Consider the following 19,350-nt stretch of genomic DNA (forward strand, 5'->3'; position numbering starts at 1 on the left):
ATCACCATCAGATGGAGCATCTGGCTTGGTGGGTTCCTCGTGCTTCCTCTTAGGCTTGTCAGCCTTCTTGTTCTTCTTCTGACCATCTGAAGGATCAGACTCTTCAGAGGATTCCTCCAAGACAATTTTTCTCTGAGTCTTCTTCTTGGGAGGAGAATCAAATCTGGAGCTGGTGGCAGGGTTCTGAAGAACTTGTCCACATCTATCTCATACCCTTGTTTCCTCAAATCATCAATGTAACACAATATAGCAGTCGGATCATCTGCTTGGGACCACAGAGGGTAATCAGTCAGAGGGACCCTTCTTTGTCTGACTTCATCTGAAGTATCTTCATGAGCAGGAGCAACCTTGTTCTTGACCAATCCCATCTTCTTCAAGGATGTGGAGGTGAAGACATCACTAGCAATGGTCGACAGATCCTCTGTGCATCCTGCTGTGATCAGATCTTCTATAAACTTACTCTCAATGAAGAGGTCTGATAGCAATCTTCCAAACGGAATATACTTGATGGCAGACTTGAGAGAGGCAGTTGTTCTGGATTTCCTGATACACTCTTTGATATAAGAGAATAGGAAGAAGGGAAGGCAGATCTTCTGATGATCCTGAATGAAGAATAACATCACTTTTTGACAAAAGTTGATGTAGTCTAGAGAGCTTCCATTTGGTCTCTGGTTAATGCAGTGAAGCAGAATCTTGTGCCAGATCCTCAGCTTTGGATGAAGATCCACTACCATGTAGTCGCTCTTGCCAGGCTTATAGGTTGAGTAGAGAGCCTTGTTATTTTCTTCCTTTGTCCTGGGTTTCACTTTTGATTCCGTCAGTTGGAATCTGTAGCCTGTGCCAGTGTGTGCACCTAGAAGATCAACAATCGACTTCTCTGTGATGATGATCCTTCCGCCAGCAATGTAAGAAACCACTTGAGTGTCATCACATTCGGCATGTTTCCAGAATTCCTTGACCAATTTGACATAAACTAGACCTCGAAGCTTGTTGAAGTATTCTTCCCAGCCTTGAACACGAACTTCAGGACGAAGATCATACCCATTTGCAGCAATATTGTCCAGGTCGAATCTCCACTCAGCAAGAACCTGTAGTTCATTAGGAGGGTAGACGCAAGTAACGGAACAACCTCTTTGTGCAAGAGGAATCATCTGCCCTTGAGTTTGAGATTGAGCTTGAGCTTGAGCTTGAGTTTGAGGTTGATCTCTCTTATTTGCAGAAGTTGATTGGCCGGTGATTTGACCTACTTCCATAACTGGAAATTTTCTTCCATCCACAGTTTCTCCTCTGTTAGATTTCACCATTTTTGAGCGGTTGAAGGTTTGGGTCGAAGAGAGGGGATGAATAAAGAAAGAGAGAGATCGTGGGGATAAGGATTTGCAATCGAAGAGAGAGAGAGAGTAAAACAGAAGTGATGGAGAACGTGTGTGTATAGTGGGTTTTGAAAATAACCGTTGTTGATTAAAAAGCAAAATAAAATCAACGGTTAAGAAAATAAAGTTATTATAGCAGCAGCTAATACAAATAGCACACGTTGGAGAGAAGCACATCAACACTCATTACGACAGACTATCAACACAGGCACAAGGAACGATGTATCATAACAACTAACACACATTTACTATCTCAGCTTCAGAGTGAGCACCAATGGGTACTTAAACTCTGATGGAGTTACCTTCTGAACTAGACATCTTCTGATAGAGAAGCATCATAATCAGAGGTTCTGATCCATCTTCATGCTGGACAAAAGTCCATATTCAGATTTTTCAGAATGAAATTAAATCTATTCTCTGCTAAGGGCTTTGTAAAGATATCTGCCCATTGATGGTCAGTATCAACAAACTTCAGAAGAAGTACGCCCTTTTGAACATAATCTCTAATAAAATGATACTTTACCTCAATGTGCTTTGCCCTTGAATGTAAGATAGGATTCTTACTCAGTGAGATTGCAGCAGTGTTATCACAATAGATTGGAATGTTGCTCTCAAGGATTTGATAATCCTCCAGCTGATGTTTCATCCAGAGCATCTGAGTACTGCATATAGCTGCTGAGATGTATTCTGCCTCTGCAGTAGATAGTGCAATGGTTGATTGTCTCTTGCTTGCCCATGAGACTAAGTTACTTCCTAGAAATTGACAATTTCCAGAAGTGCTTTTTCTCTCTGTTCTATCTCCAGCATAATCAGCATCACAGTAACCTGAAACCTTATACTCTGATGTTTTCTTATACATCAAGCCAAGGTTAGTTGTACCCTTCAGATATCTCAGGATCCTCTTAACAGCAGTTAAGTGGGTTTCCCTTGGATCTGATTGGAAACGAGCACATAAATGAACACTAAACAAAATATCTGGCCTAGATGCAGTTAAGTATAGAAGTGATCCTATCATACCACGATAGAGCTTCTGACAAACTTTACCACTTGCATCTTCTTTTTCCAGGATGCATGTAGGATGCGTTGGAGTTTTGGCAACTGTAGATTCCAGCTTGTTGAACTTCTTCAGAAGTTGTTTAGTGCAACTTTAGATTTGCACAATTAAGATATCATCTTTGTAAGTTTTACAAAAGAGAGTTGTATCTACTTTACCCCTTACAAACTCATTTTCCAGAAGGAATGAGCTGAGTCTCTCATACCATGCTCTGGGAGCTTGCTTCAGACCATAGAGGGATTTCTTCAATTTGAAAACATGGTCTGGATTCTTCTCATCTTCAAAGCCTGGGGGTTGATGAACGTAGACTTCCTCTGAGATGTAACCATTTAGGAAGGCACTCTTAACATCCATCTGATGAAGAATTATGTTGTGATTCACTGAGAAAGAGATCAGCAGTCTGATTGCTTCTAGTCTTGCTACTGGAGCAAATGTTTCAGTATAGTCTATTCCTTCCTGCTGACTGTAGCCTTGAACAACTAGTCTTGCCTTGTTTCTGACTACATCTCCTTTCTCATTCAGTTTGTTTCTGAACACCCATTTGGTTCCAATGACATGAACACTTTGAGGTTTCTTCACTAAGCTCCAAGCATCATTCTTGGAAAATTGATTCAGTTCTTCTTCCATAGCCAGAATCCAGTCCTTGTCTTGAAGAACTTCATCAATAGACTTAGGTTCAATTAAGGACACTAATCCTTTCAGACTCAGCTGAAGGTGTGAAAAACGACTAGAAGGGGGGGTTGAATAGCGTTTTTAATATAAAAACTTTCCCCTTAAGATTTAAAGTAAATCTTTTCGGTTTCTCTAAGATAGATGGTGCAGCGGATAAAGATAGAGAGAAGAGAGAAGCACACAAGTATTTTATCCTGGTTCACTTGATAAATCCCTCAAGCTAATCCAGTCCACCCGTTAAGGTGATTTCTTCCTTCTTAGAATGAAGGCAATCCACTAATCAGATAATTGTTACAACTGCACTTGAAACCTACAAGTGACTAACAATACACTGACTTAGCTATCACTAAGATTCACTCTCTTAGTCTTCTCTAGGATCCGATCAACCTTGATCTCCTAAAGGAATCACCACTAAGATTCACTCTCTTAGTCTTCTTAAGGATACTGACCTACCCGGTCCCTTAAGGAAAATCAAACAACTGTTTGAGGTTGGTGTTTACAAAGGTTTGCTTCTAAATAAGCTGAGTGTAAACCAAATAAGAATAGATGAAGAAAGTAGAGGCTTGAATCTTTTCTTGTATTGCAGCTCTTGATTTCTCTCACACTGCTTTCTTCTTTTCTTCAGCCTTTTATAGTCCAAGGTGCAAAGGATATTTCTGTTGAGAGAATATGACCGTTGGAGGGCATTTCTGGAACTTCCAGAACCTGCTGTGGCTGAACCTTGGTAGGTAGGCTTTTCAGAATAGTACACTGCTCTTGTACTTCTTGATAGAGACATTTGCCTTTAACCAATGACTTCTGATCAGAGGAATGCTTCGTGTTGGAACTTGTGAAGCTTGGTGATCAGAGTCAGAGGGAAGCTTGGATCCTCTGACCTTCGTTACTTCTGCTTCTGAACCTTCAGAGCTTCTGGACCTTCAGAGCCTCTGGTCCTTCAGAGCTTCTGATCCTCAGATCTTCTGATCTTCTGATCTTCTGATCTTCTGATCTTCTGATCCTCTGATCCTCTGATCCTCAGATCTTCTGATCCTCAGATCCTCTGATCTTCTGATCTTCAGATCCTCTGATCTTCAGATCCTCTGATCCTTCTGACGAATATATCTTCTGGTGTCAGAATCAGAACCTGTTTGTCAAAACACTCAAGACAAACATTAGAGTATCATAGTTGTTCATCCACAAATAAATACTTGTTATCATCAAAACATAGAGTTGTACCACATGACCAAATCTTGATCTTACAATCTCCCCCTTTTTGATGATGACAAAACCATGTATTTTGATGAGCAACTCTAAACAAATAAACTGAATACACTCAGAGTATAAGGTATCAGAGTTAAAACTTATCCTGATGTGTATGGTTTATTTTGCTCATTCTGAATCCAAGTCACTGCTTGATTCTGAGCTAAGCTCCCCCTGAATCTAATACTTAATATCAACGTTAGTAATATCTAGATTCTGAGCTAAATAATATAGGAGTTGTCAAGATACTATAAGTTCTCCCCCTTTTTGTCATAAGCAAAAAGAATGAAGGTGGAAAAAAAATAGTAAGAGCATAAGACGAAATACTCCCCCTCAGAAGGAATACCAAGGGATACTTGGCTGCTGATTAGTATATCTTCTTATGAGAGCAGAAGTGTCAAAGTCCAGAGGTTCTGGTGACATCTCCATTCTGGAAAAAATTCCATCTTCAGATGCTTCAGAATGACAAGCTATGAAACTACTCTTCTTCTGATGACGCAAGTCAGAAGTTGTAGTAGCATCTTCTGATGTTGTTGCTTCTGGTTTGACAAGTTCTGAGTCTTTGTTTCTTTCTGAAACGGTCATGCTCATCTCTGCAAGCTTTTTCAGCTGGCTTTGACTTGACCAAATCTTACTCTACTGATGCCTCCAAGATTAACTTCACCTTCAGGTTCAAGTTTTGGATCTTGGGACATATGCCTTTCTCTCGTCATGTGTTGCCTGCATCCACTGTCCAGGTTCCATGGTTGGAGTTTCGATGGACCTATTGAAGATATCTGCAACATATATAATCTTATCCCTAGGTACCCACTTTCTGGGTCCTTTCTTGTTAGTTAGCCCAGAAGTTCTGACAACTTTGGGTCTTTCAGCAGGATAATGGAAAGGAATTTGAGCATGATATTTTGACATAGAGAAAGTTCCTTTCTTAAGAGATGATGGAGCAACTTCAGATGGTTTAGAATGACCAATGTCATATATTCCATTTCTGCTTACGCCATAGATCATTGAAGCCATTAAGCTTCTGTCGACGCTTTTAGCTAGGAATCTTTGAAAAGACTTTTCATACTTAGAATCATTTCTACAATCAGAGGCATCACAGGCAACAATTTCTTCTAACTTAGCAATCTGGTTCTTAAGCACAGAGTTAGAATTAACTAAAGCATGATTACTCACATTTAATTCAGAAATCTTTTTCTCATGTTCAACAGAGGTTCCAGAGGCAGCAGAGAAAGAATCAAATACCTCATTTTCATCGTCAGAGTCTGGATCTCCTTCTGATTCTGAGTCAGAGTCAACAACATCCTTTGACTCTGCTTCTTTGTCTTTGACAATAGCCATGAGTCCTTGGACTTCACCATCAGAGTCAACATCCTCTGACTCTGATTCATCAAAAGTCACCATCAGACTCTTCTTGGTCTTGAAATGCTTCTTTGACTTTTTGTCCTTTGATGAGCCTTTGAATTTGCTCTGCCTGTGCTTCCAGATGCAGTTGAGCTTTCTGGATATCAGAGTCAGCTCATCTTCATCAGAATCTTCAGAGGCTTCTTCAGATTCTTCTGCTTCTGCTTGGAGAGCCTTAGCCTTTTCAGATTTGGATTTCAAGGCTATAGACTTCTTCTTCTGATCCTGATGTTCAGCACGCTTTAGTTCATGACACTTCAGTATGCTTATGAGTTCTTCCAAACTCATCTGCTCAACATCTCTAGTTAGCTCCAAGGAAGTTATCAAAGGCATCCAGCTTTCCGGAAGACCTCTAAGGATCCTCATGACATGATCCGCAGTAGTGTAGCTATTGCTGAGGGGTCTTATTCCAGCAATAATCAACTGGAATCTGGAAAACATATCCTCAATGGATTCGTCAGGTTCCATTTGGAAGGATTCATATTTCTGGATCAAAGACAGTGCCTTTGATTCTTTCACTTTCTTGTTTCCTTCATGAGACATCTTCAAGGATTCAAAGATGCCCTTGGCGGAATCACGATCAGTAATTTTCTCATATTCTTCATATGAAATGGCACTTTGCAGAATAGCTCTTGATCGGTGATGATCTCTGAACTCCTTCTTTTGATCTTCACTCATCTTCTCCCTTGGGATTTTTACACCATGTTCATCAATAGGAGGGGTGTAGCCATCAACAACAAAGTCCCAGAGATCAGGATCAAAGCCAAGAAAGAAGCTTTTGATTCTGTCTTTCCAGAAATCAAATCTCTGACCATCAAAGATAGGTGGTCTTGCACTGTATTGATATTTGCTTGTAGTAGTGGTGGAATCCATGAGTTTTTCACACTGGCCCGGATCTACTGAACACTGTTAAGTGTGGTAATCAGAACTTGCGCTCTGATACCAATTGAAGGTGTGAAAAACGACTAGAAGGTTGAATAGCGTTTTTAATATAAAAACTTTCCCCTTAAGATTTAAAGTAAATCTTTTCGGTTTCTCTAAGATAGATGGTGCAGCGGATAAAGATAGAGAGAAGAGAGAAGCACACAAGTATTTTATCCTGGTTCACTTGATAAATCCCTCAAGCTAATCCAGTCCACCCGTTAAGGTGATTTCTTCCTTCTTAGAATGAAGGCAATCCACTAATCAGATAATTGTTACAACTGCACTTGAAACCTACAAGTGACTAACAATACACTGACTTAGCTATCACTAAGATTCACTCTCTTAGTCTTCTCTAGGATCCGATCAACCTTGATCTCCTAAAGGAATCACCACTAAGATTCACTCTCTTAGTCTTCTTAAGGATACTGACCTACCCGGTCCCTTAAGGAAAATCAAACAACTGTTTGAGGTTGGTGTTTACAAAGGTTTGCTTCTAAATAAGCTGAGTGTAAACCAAATAAGAATAGATGAAGAAAGTAGAGGCTTGAATCTTTTCTTGTATTGCAGCTCTTGATTTCTCTCACACTGCTTTCTTCTTTTCTTCAGCCTTTTATAGTCCAAGGTGCAAAGGATATTTCTGTTGAGAGAATATGACCGTTGGAGGGCATTTCTGGAACTTCCAGAACCTGCTGTGGCTGAACCTTGGTAGGTAGGCTTTTCAGAATAGTACACTGCTCTTGTACTTCTTGATAGAGACATTTGCCTTTAACCAATGACTTCTGATCAGAGGAATGCTTCGTGTTGGAACTTGTGAAGCTTGGTGATCAGAGTCAGAGGGAAGCTTGGATCCTCTGACCTTCGTTACTTCTGCTTCTGAACCTTCAGAGCTTCTGGACCTTCAGAGCCTCTGGTCCTTCAGAGCTTCTGATCCTCAGATCTTCTGATCTTCTGATCTTCTGATCTTCTGATCTTCTGATCCTCTGATCATCAAATCCTCTGATCCTCAGATCTTCTGATCCTCAGATCCTCTGATCTTCTGATCTTCAGATCCTCTGATCTTCAGATCCTCTGATCCTTCTGACGAATATATCTTCTGGTGTCAGAATCAGAACCTGTTTGTCAAAACACTCAAGACAAACATTAGAGTATCATAGTTGTTCATCCACAAATAAATACTTGTTATCATCAAAACATAGAGTTGTACCACATGACCAAATCTTGATCTTACATCAGCAGGGTCTCTTCAGAGGGTCTGAAGGCTGATCTGGTTCTGACTGGTTCATCTTTGTTGCCCAGAATCAATTCCTTAGGATGAGCTGCTGTGATTCTGCTTTTCTTCTGAGACTGTGAATCAAAGGGACCAGCTTCTTCTGGTTCATCTTCTTCTGGCTCAACTTCCTCTGGAGCTTTGCCTTTGTCAGAAACATTTATGCTTAAATCTGCAAATTTCTCAACTAGCTTTGACTGATCAGAGTCAAGCTTATCATCAAATCTAACATGAATAGATTCTTCAATTGTTTTAGCATCAGTATTATAAAATCTGAAACCTTTAGAACGATCAGAATAACCAAGTAATAGACATTTAGAAGACTTAGCATCAAATTTATGCAATCTATCTTTAGTGTTAAGAATATAACAAACACAACCAAAAGGTTGAAAATAAGAAATATTGGGTTTTATATTCTTCCACAATTCATAGGGAGTCTTATTCATAATTGGTCTCACAGAGATTCTGTTCCGAATGTAACATGCTGTGTTTACTGCCTCTACCCAAAAGTGCTTAGCCATACCAGTTTCTTGGAGCATGGTTCTAGCCATCTCCTGAAGAGTTCTGTTCTTCCTCTCAACAACCCCGTTTTGTTGAGGAGTTCTGGGACAAGAGAAATCATGTGCAATTCCATAGGAATCAAACAGACTCTCAAACTTGTCATTCTCAAACTCTCCACCATGGTCACTTCTGACACGCACAATCCTACAAGCCTTCTCGTTTTGTGTAACACCCCACTTTTCATTATTAGTTTATTTATTATTTTATTTTAATTATTATGTTATTTGGTAATTTGATGAATTATGTGATTATAATTTAAATCTTATGTGATATAGTATAAGATTTAGATACATAAGGTTGTTAGGTTTTTGTGTGAGTAATTGAGAGTGGGGCCCATTAGTATGACTATTTAAGGGATATGAGTGAATTAGAAATAGAGAAATCAGAATTTGAGAATTGGAGAAGTTAGCTGAGGAGAAGAAAAGAAGCGTGAAAGAGAGAAGGGGAGAAAAGAGAAGAAAAAACCTAGAATTTGATCTTCAAGAGGTAAGGATTTGAATTTACCTTGTATAATTGTAGAATAACAGAGGTTGAGTTTAACATGAAGGAACCCCCAACTTCTTTAAAAAATTTAGAACTGAGAGACTGTGTTGAGTGTTAACATGTGGTGAGCAAAATTGATTTTGAGCGAAATTGAGGATTTGGGAAAAATTGGGTTCTGTTCTGCCCGCAGATACCCTAACAGTCTCTGTTGTAGAGAGCATAACTCTCTCTACAGAATTCTGAATTGAGGGAAACCAATTTTTTATGTACGCTAACTCATTTGGTTATGTTGGGTAATATTTTCATAATTTTTGGATTGCTGGTTCAGTACCAAAATAATTTGCAAGTTCATTCTGTTTCTGCCCGCAGACACCCTAGCAGCCTGTGCTATAGAGAGCATAACTCTCTCTACAGAATTCCGAATTGAGTGAAACCAATTTTGTATGAACTCTAACTCATAGGGTTATATTGGGTAATATTTTCGTAATTTTTTGGTTGCTGGTTCAATACCATAATTATCTGCAAGTTAACTCTATTTCTGCTCGCAGACACACTAACAGGCTGTGCTGTAGAGAGCATAACTCTCTCTACATAATTCCAAATTGGGTGAAACCAATTTTATATGAAAGCTAACGTATAAGGCTATGTTTGGTAAAATTTTCATAATTTTTGGACTGCTCATTTAGTACCAGAATTATATGCAAGTTTTCTATGTTTCTGCTTATTTATGGGATTGATTCTGAAACTGATTCTGGTAATTGATGTGAGACATTTGATGATTTTGTTTTGCTAGTATGTTGGTGGAATAGTGAATGATTTAATAATTATATTGAAGTGTTATTTTGTGCAATTTTGGTGTGATTTCCGTTATGAAATTTGGTGAGAAAATATGTTATATATTTGGGGCTGGAGTGGTCTCAATTTGCATATTTTAATTATGAGTTTTTGCACGAAATACACTTCCTTTAGTCGAGAGGCAACGTGTCGGTTTTCATCGGAAAACTGAGGTTTGTCCCAGAACTGGAGTGGTTCTGGAAGTCTAGTGTGGACTTCATTGGTGGTTAACTGTCTGGAGTGGACGCGGTGATACTGCTAAGGTTAACAATTGGTACCACATGCATACATTAGAGTCTCACACACTAAGTTTCATGTTTTCAGTGGTTTTATGTGTTTGGTGAATTGTTGGTGAATTGTTTTGCTGTTGTGGTAAAGTCGAATTATTATCTTAAAACTTATAATTTTCCGAAACAACAATAAGAATTATGAAAACTGTCTTGAGAGCAAATATTATAATCACTCAGATTTTAAAGAAAAGGTGAAGAGTTTATAAAGCAAAATCTGAATTGTTTACTTGCTCTTTGTTATGCTATATTTTATACAATGTAAGTTCTTACCCTTCTGTTGGAATGATGTTCTATGCGACATCGCTCAGGTACTAGAGGTAGAGATGTGGCTCATGAGGAGTAGCTTCGGAGAGTCTTAGCTTATGTTATTATTATTATTATTATAAAATAAGTGTCTTGCTCTGTAATGTAACATTGGGTAGATATTTTACGTTACTTTTACATTTATGTTGAGAGGATTTTATAACCTCTCCTTATGGAAGTTGTTGAATAATTTTCTAAATTATGGCGATGTCGTACAATTGCTAGCCGAAGTGCTTATGAAATTCAGTTCTGAGTATGATGAATTTTATTGGAATATCATGGAAGATAAACCTATTTAAATAAGTGATTTTATGCATCTTAGGATTATCTGGCTGGTTTGGAAATTTTATTGGCGGAAATAATTCATTCTTTGAAAAGCATATGAACTTATAAATTTTCAAACACAATCAGTGTTAATTTTAATGAGTTTTCGTGAAGAAGTGTAATACTCCCTTGATATGTTTTTAAACTTTGATAAACGTTTTTTAAATAAAACAATTTGAAAAAGGGGGTGTTACATTTTGCACTTGGGCTATGAAGGTAGAGAACACAGAATGAGACTCATCCTTGCGGGTTAGAAATTTTACCCATGTCCAGCGGCTATAGTCGTCAACAATGACCATCCCATATCTCTTTCCACCTATAGACTCAGTTTTCACTGGTCCAAACGTCGATATGCAGAAGTTCCAACGGCCTTGAGGTTGAGACAACATTCTTTGCCTTGAAAGGGACTTTTGTGAATTTTCCTTTCTGACATGCTTCACAAAGAGCGTCTGAAGAGAACTTCAGAGTGGGTAAGCCCCTGACAAGGTTGAGCTTACTCAGCTGAGAAATCTTTCTCATACTGGCATGCCCTAACCGTCTATGTTATACCCACTGCTCTTCATTAACAGAAAGAAGGCACTTCACATTCTGAGATTCCAACTCAGATAATCTGATCTTATAAATGTTGTTCTTCCTCTTGCTGTTAAACAGAACAGAGCCATCGATCTGACTTACAGCCCGGCAGGACTTTTGATTGAAAATAACATCATAACCCTTGTCAGCTAATTGACTTATAGACAATAAGTTATGTGTTAAACCATCTACCAATAAAACATTATCAATGCATGGACTACTATCTACACAAAGAGTACCAGTACCAAAAATTTTACCCTTTTCGTTGCCACCAAAGCCAACTTCGCCTCCAGGCTTAAGTTTTAGCTCTTGGAACATACGCCTTTCTCCCGTCATGTGACGCGAGCATCCACTGTCCATATACCATGATTGGTGTTTCAGTGGAGCTATCAAGGATATCTGCAACATAGATAATCTTATCCTTAGGTACCCACTTTCTGGGGCCTCTCTTGTTAGTTACCTCAGAGGTTCTGATCACCTTGGGTCTCTCAACATGATAATGTAAAGGAATTTTTGCATGATATTTAGACATAGAGAGGGTTCCCTTTTTTAGAAGGGGGTTAGCAACTTTAACAGGTAAAGGTTCAGGCAATATGGTACCAGAGGGAACAAAGCATTCATATAATGATTTAGCCTTAGGCATAGGAGGCTCATTTCTATTAGGTTTAGAATAGCCAATGCCTTGCATTCCATTTCTGCTTACGCCATAGATCATTGAAGCCATTAAGCTTCTGTCTACGCTTTTAGCCAGGAATCTTTGAAAGGATTTTTCATATTTAGATTCATGTTTACTATCAGAGGAATCACAAGAAATTACTTCTTCTAACTTAGCAATTTGGTTCTTAAGCACAGAGTTAGAATTCACTAAGGCATGATTATTATTTTTCAAATCAGAAATAATTTTCTCATGTTCAGACGGAGTCTTAGAAGCAGTAGAGAAATCATTTTTCAACTTTTTATGCTTAGTCAATAAGGAGTTATACTTATCCATAATATCAGACAAAGCATGTTTTAGTTCAGAGGTTGAGAAAGAAGCGAATACCTCATTTTCATCGTCTGAGTTAGGATCTTCTTCTGATGCTGAGTCAGAGTAAGTTTCATCTTTTGAGTTTGCTCCTTTATCTTTGACAATAGCCATGAGTCCTTGTACTTCACCATCAGAGTCAACATCCTCTGACTCTGATTCGTCAAAAGTCACCATCAGACTTTTCTTTGTCTTGAAGTGCTTCTTTGGCTTCTTGTCCTTTTTCAGCTTTGGACAGTCACTTTTGTAGTGCCCTGATTCTTTGCACTCGAAACATGTGACTTCCTTGATTGAGGACTTCTTCTGACCTGATGAGGATTCAGAATTTCCTTTGGCCTTTCCAGAGCCTCTGTACTTGCTCTGCCTGTGTTTCCAGATGCGGTCGAGTCTTTTTGAAATCAGAGTCAGTTCATCTTCATCAGAATCTTCTGATGCTTCTTCAGATTCTTCTGCTTCAGCTTGGAGAGCTTTTGACTTCTCAGATTTAACCTTCTCAGATTTGGATTTCAAGGCTATAGATTTCTTCCTCAGATCCTGCATCTCTGAGCGCTTCAGCTCATGACATTTCAGTATGCTGATGAATTCTTCTAAACTCATATTCTCTACATCTCTTGTAAGCTCTATTGAAGTCACTAAAGGCATCCAGCTTTCAGGAAGACTTCTGATGACCCTTATGACATGATCTTTTGTGGTGTAGCTTTTGTTGAGAGGTCTAATTCCAGCTACCAGCAACTGAAATCTGGAAAACATGTCCTCAATGGACTCGCTGGGCTCCATGATGAAGGATTCATACTTCTGGATCAAAGACAGCGCCTTTGATTCTTTCACTTTCTTGTATCCATCATGAGACATGTTCAAGGAATCAAAGATGCCCTTGGCAAACTCACGATCTGTAATCTTCTGATATTCTTCATAGGAAATAGCACTAAGAAGAATAGCTCTAGCTTTGTGGTGCTGTGAGTAGAGCTTCTTTTGCTCAGCACTCATCTCTGATCTGGAAATCTTCTTGCCATCTGCATCAACTGGACGCTCATAACCATCCACAATGATATCCCAGAGATCTGCATCGAAACCCAGAAAGAAGCTTTCTAATATGTCTTTCCAATACTCGAGTCTTTGCCCATCAAACATGGGAGGCTTTGCATTGTAGCCATCTTTTTGCGTTTCACTGGTGGTAGCCATTTGTTTTTCACACCGGCCCGGATCACTGAACACTGTTAGGTGTGGTACTCAGAACCTAGCTCTGATACCAATTGAAGGTATGAAAAACGGTAGAAAGGGGGGGGGGTTTGAATAACGTTTTCAGAATAAAACTTCCACCTTAAGATTTTATCAAATCTTTCGTGAACAAATAAAGTGCTTAAGATAAGAGATAGGAAAGCACACAAGGATTTTATCCTGGTTCACTTGATGAATCACTCAAGCTAATCCAGTCCACCCGTTAAGGTGATTTCTTCCTTCTTAGAATGAAGGCAATCCACTAATCAGGTAAATGTTACAACTGCACTTGAAACCTACAAGTGACTAACAATACACTGACTTAGCTCACACTAAGATTCACTCTCTTAGTCTTCTCTAGGATCCGATCAACCTTGATCTCCTAAAGGTAATTTAAACAACTGTTTAAGAAAGAATCGTTTACAAAGAGATTGCTTCTAAAAAGCTTGTAGTAAACACAATGAATTCAGAGATGAAAGAATGCTTAGAAGGTTTGAATATAGCTTGCGCGTGTGAAATTCTTCCAACCGCATCTTTCAATCTTTACCCTCTATTTATACTCCAAGGATTAGGGTTTGAACACTGCATGGGAATGCTACCGTTGGAGGGCAGGTCTGGAATTTCCAGCTTCTGCTGTGGCTGAGAATGTTAGGTAGGTCGTCAGGATAGTACATTTGCTTTTGTACTTTGGATAGTGACTTGACCTTAAACCTAGTAGACTTCTGATCAGAGTAATGCTTCGTGTTGGAACTTGTGAAGCTCGTTGATCAGAGTCAGAGGGAAGCATGGATCCTCTGACCGTTGTATCTTCTGATTCTGAACTCAGAGCGAAGTACTTGGTCTTCAGAGCCTTTTTGCTTCTGGACTTCAGAGTCTCCACTTTTCAGCTTCTGGATCTTCAGAGTCTTCTACACCGTCAGAACATCTGAACCTTCAGAGTGTCTGGGTTGTCAGAAAGTCAGGATCTTCAGAACTTCAAGTGACTGAGTCCTTATTAGAGTTTGTTTGACTTCAGATCTTCTGAAGCTTTTCTACTGTTCAGACTGAACATAGAGATTGCGAAAGCGTTGCTTGGGACACTCTTTAAGCACAATGCTTCTGATTTGTGTGAGATTGGATTAAGGTCAGAGCCTGTAAAAGCACACTCAGAAAAACACGTTAGAGTATCAAAATTGTTCATACTAAAATGTTAACTTGTAATCATCAAAACATAGAGTTGTACTACTCGATCAAAACTTGATCTTACAATATCAACATCACTTCTTCCAAGTGCTTTGTTGATCACAGCAGGAGAGAACTCAACACACTTAGCCCTCACATAAACCTTTATAAACTCAACACTTTCAAGAAGTCCCACTTCCACCGAAAGATTCACCAGAAATTCCTTCACCAGCCTTTCATAACACCTTCCAACCTTGAGAATGGTCTTCATCAGTCCAGCCTTCTCAATGAGTGCCACCACTTCCCTGTACTCAAGCACATCAGAGCCAACTTCCCTCTCCTTAGAAATTCTTCGTTGGCATACAAACTTCCACTTCTAAACATTTCCTTCAGCATGGAAATACACATTATCAATAGGCACAGCAGGAACATTCTGAGGAATGCGTTTTCCTGCATACTTCTTCTTCTCATAAGGCAAGATGTCCTCGACATCCTCCTCAACATCTGACCCAGATTCCTCAGTAGCAACAAGAACCTTCTTCTTCTTGGCACTCTTGTTTTTAACCTCCTTTTGCTTACCTTTTCCCGTCACATTGATTTGCTTAGACTTGGAAGTCGCAGGAGTGGTCTTGGACTTCTTCCTTGGAGCAGAAGATTCTTCAACATCAGGAACCCTTCTTTTTCTCTTGATCCTGGCAGCAACACTATCAGGAAGAGAAGTAGTCAAGCGAGCATCTTGTCTTCTTGTTCATCAGCACTTGTCTCAGAGTCATTGTCGAGGCCAGTTGCTGGAGCATCGGCAGGAACATCTGCACCATCATCATATTCACTCAGATTAGACTCCTTTCTTGCACTTGGCTCATTATCTACAGTCACATTCACTGATTCCATCATGGTTTCTGTGCGAGAGTTAAACACTCTATAAGCTTTGCTATTTGTTGAGTACCCCATGAATATTCCTTCATCACTTTTTGGATCAAGCTTTCTTCTTGGTTTACGATCAGCAAAAATATAACATTTACTTCCAAATATGTGAAAGTGCTTTACTGTGGGCTTCCTTCCTTTCCATAGTTCATACTAAGTAGAAGAAGTTCCAACTCTAATGGTGACCCTGTTATGAATGTAGCAGGCAGTACTCATAGCCTCAACCCAGAATTTAAGTGGAATCTTCTTGGCATGCAACATGACCCTAGATGATTCTTGGAGAGTTCTATTCTTTCTTTCAACAACTTCATTCTGTCGTGGTGTGATGGGGGCTGAAAATTCATGATTGATTCCTTCTGTTTCACAAAACTCAGTGAATTTTGAGTTCTCAAACTACCTTCCATGGTCACTTCTTATCCTTATAATCAAACATCTCTTCTCTTCAAATGTGTCTGATTTATCTCTCAGAAACTCTACCCATGTGTACCTGGAAAAATCATCAACACAGACAAACACATACATTTTTCCTCCTAAGCTTTCAACCTGCATTGGACCCATGAGATCCATGTGTAACAGTTCAAGCACCTTTGTTGTAGTCTGATGCTGGAGCGTCTTGTGGGACATCTTGGTTTTCTTTCCAATTTTTCATTCTCCATATAACTTTCCTTCTCCTATCTTTAGTCTAGGCAGACCTCTTATGGCTTCTTCAGCAACTATCTTTTGCATACCCTTCAGATTGAGATGCCTTAATTATGCCATATATTCAACTCATCTTCCTTAGTCAGCAAGCATCTAGATACTTGAGCTTTCTCCTGGGATGTCCACATATAGCAATTATCTTTTGATCCGACTCCTCTCATAAAGACTTTGTCATCTTCTGTACTTATAACATCCTGTTTTGTTGAACTTCACCTCAAGTCCTTGGTCACAAAGTTGGCTTATGCTAATTAGATTAGTAGTTAGTCCATTAAGCAGTAGCACATTATTCAAATCTGGAGATCCAACACTTACAAGTTTTCCTACTCCCTTTATTTTTCCTTTTACTCCATGCCCAAACGTGACATAGTTGCTAGAGTGACTTCTCACATCTTTCAAATATCCCTTGTTTCCTGTCATGTGCTTTGAGCAACCACTATCAAAATACAAGTCTTCCCTTGCAGAGGCTCTGAAAGATGTGTAGGCAACAAGGCCTGTGACTTCTCCTTTAAGCTTTGATTGCTTCTTCATATGTGTACCCTTTGATGAGTTTGACTTACTCTGAGTCTGAGGATAGCCATACAGCTTGAAGCAGTAGGGTTTTATATGACCATTCCTTCCACAGTAGTGACACCTCCAAGGTGCAGTTTTGATACTCTTGACTTGAGAAGTCCCATGTCGAGACACATGTCGAGGCAACTGGCTTGACAACTGATAGTTAAAGGATTTTTGAATTCATATTGTTTTGTTGCAGTCACAAAGTCCTTTGACCCCTTCTGATCTTCCTTGATTTCACTTCTGTAGTCAAAACCAATCCCCTTCAAGCTCCTTCCTTGCTTACTTGTTTCTTTCAAAATTTCATCCAACATGTCAGAGCCACTATTCAACATACGAAGTGATTTATGAGTAGCTTCAAGCTTACTTTTCAGAGTTGCCACTTCCTCTTGAAGTTCTGCATTGGCTATCATCAATTTTTCCTTTTCCACAGTTTCAACATTTTCCAGCTTATATTTCCACTCATCACAATCTTCTTTCAGTTTAGTGCTGAGCTCTTTCAGTCTTTCATTCTGAGAGGAAAGTTGTTCTATCTCACTTTTCTGTTCTTTCACAAGTTTGCAAGCTTCCTCCCATTTGTTATGCAGCAGCTTATAAGTCTCAACCAACTCTTCATCTGAGATATCCTCATCACTCGTTTATGAATCATAAACAGTTCCAGAGAAGGCATTAACCTTGTTGACAGAAATATCCTTCTCATCTTCAGTGTCTTCATCTGACCAAGTTACCACCATACCTTTGTTCTGTTTTTTTAGATAGGTAGCACATTCATACCTAATGTGTCCATAACCCTCACATTCATGACACTGCACACCTTTATTCTGACAAGATTTGTCCTCTTCTTTGTTCTTCCTCTGAGAATTAGTAAACTTGGGTTTGTCGAACTTCATGTCCTGGACATTAGACCTGCTTCTTCTGTCAATCTTCCTCAGAGCTCTATTAAATTTCCTAGCAAGCATGGCCAATGCCTCAGAAACATTTTCACCTTCACAGTCTTCATCATCACCCTCATCAGTGTTAGACACAAAAGCAATACTCTTGTTTTTCTTTTCAGGCTTGTCACCAAGTTTTAGTTCAAAAGTCTGCAGAGATCCAATGAGTTCATCAACCTTCATGCTCTCAATGTCTTGAGCCTCCTCAATTGCAGTGACTTTCATAGCAAATTCTTTGGGCAATGACCTTAAGATTTTTCTCACAAGCTCCTCATATGACATAGGTTCTCCCAGAGAAAATGAAACATTGGACAAATCACGAACACACATGTGAAATTCAAAGATAGTTTCTTCTTCAGTCATCATCAGGTTTTTAAACTGAGTAGTAAGCATCTGAAGTCTTGACATTCTCACTCTAGTAGTTCCTTCATGTGTTGTCTTCAGTATCTCCCAGGCATCCTTGGCCACAGTGCAAGTGTTATTGAGCCTGAACATATTCTTGTCAACACCATTGAAAATGGCATTTAAAGCTTTAGAATTTCCAAGAGCAGCTTCATCTTCTTCCTTTGTCTATTCTTCCTCAGGTTTCTCAGCGGAAATGGTTGAAGTACCTTCAACTTGTGTCTTGGTGGGGTGCTTCCAACCCTTGACTATAGCTTTCCAAGTCTTGTTGTCAATTGACTTGAGAAAGGCTGTCATCCGAACCTTCCAATAGTCATAGTTAGTACCATCCAGAATGAGTGACCTGTTGACTGATCCTCCCTCCTTGTTATCCATGAGAACAGAATTAAATTCCCTGGAGCTCACCCAACCAGAACAGAGTGCCTGCTCTGATGCCAATTGAAATTCAGGTTCCCTTAGAATAGATGTCCTACGTGATGTTGGGAAAACAAGTTCGACAATCAACTAACAGTAACAACAATAACTTAAAAGCATAAGTAAACAATACACAAGAATTGTTAACCCAGTTCGGTGAAACTTCACCTACGTCTGGAGGGTTTGCACATAAAGAAAGGAAATCCACTATCTCAAGAATTAGGAATTACAAACACTAATGAACACCACAGTTCATAGTTCACTTCCTAATCTACCCAGTGTATTTCTACTTAGTATCTCAACCTAAGTATGAGAGCCCCTCTCACTTTCTCTCAATCACTGCCACAGTGATTGGTAAAAAACGATCAACAATCAGAGTTTGAAGAATCAAACAACACAGAACACAACTTTGCTTTATAGAATCAGTGAGCAAAGTTTGTTCACAAGTAACAAGGACAAAGAACAGTGAACAATCCTAAAACACTTAATCTCTCTCAAATAGCTTCAATAGACTTCATGTTTTAGGTCTTCATCCTTTTATACACTTCAACAGTGGCAGCATGGGCACTAGGGTTATCTTGGGCTGAAGTAACACACTGCAAAAGCAATTCAAACAAAACGCAATCTCCAAAGATCTTGTTGTGTTTTGCACAAGTAAAGATAGAAACAAATCCTCTATCAAAGATTGTTTCAACAAATAACAACCCACAATTAAAACCCTTATGA

Source organism: Lotus japonicus, chromosome 5 (genome assembly GCF_012489685.1).
Source record: "Lotus japonicus ecotype B-129 chromosome 5, LjGifu_v1.2".
NCBI classification, from domain to species: domain Eukaryota; kingdom Viridiplantae; phylum Streptophyta; class Magnoliopsida; order Fabales; family Fabaceae; genus Lotus; species Lotus japonicus.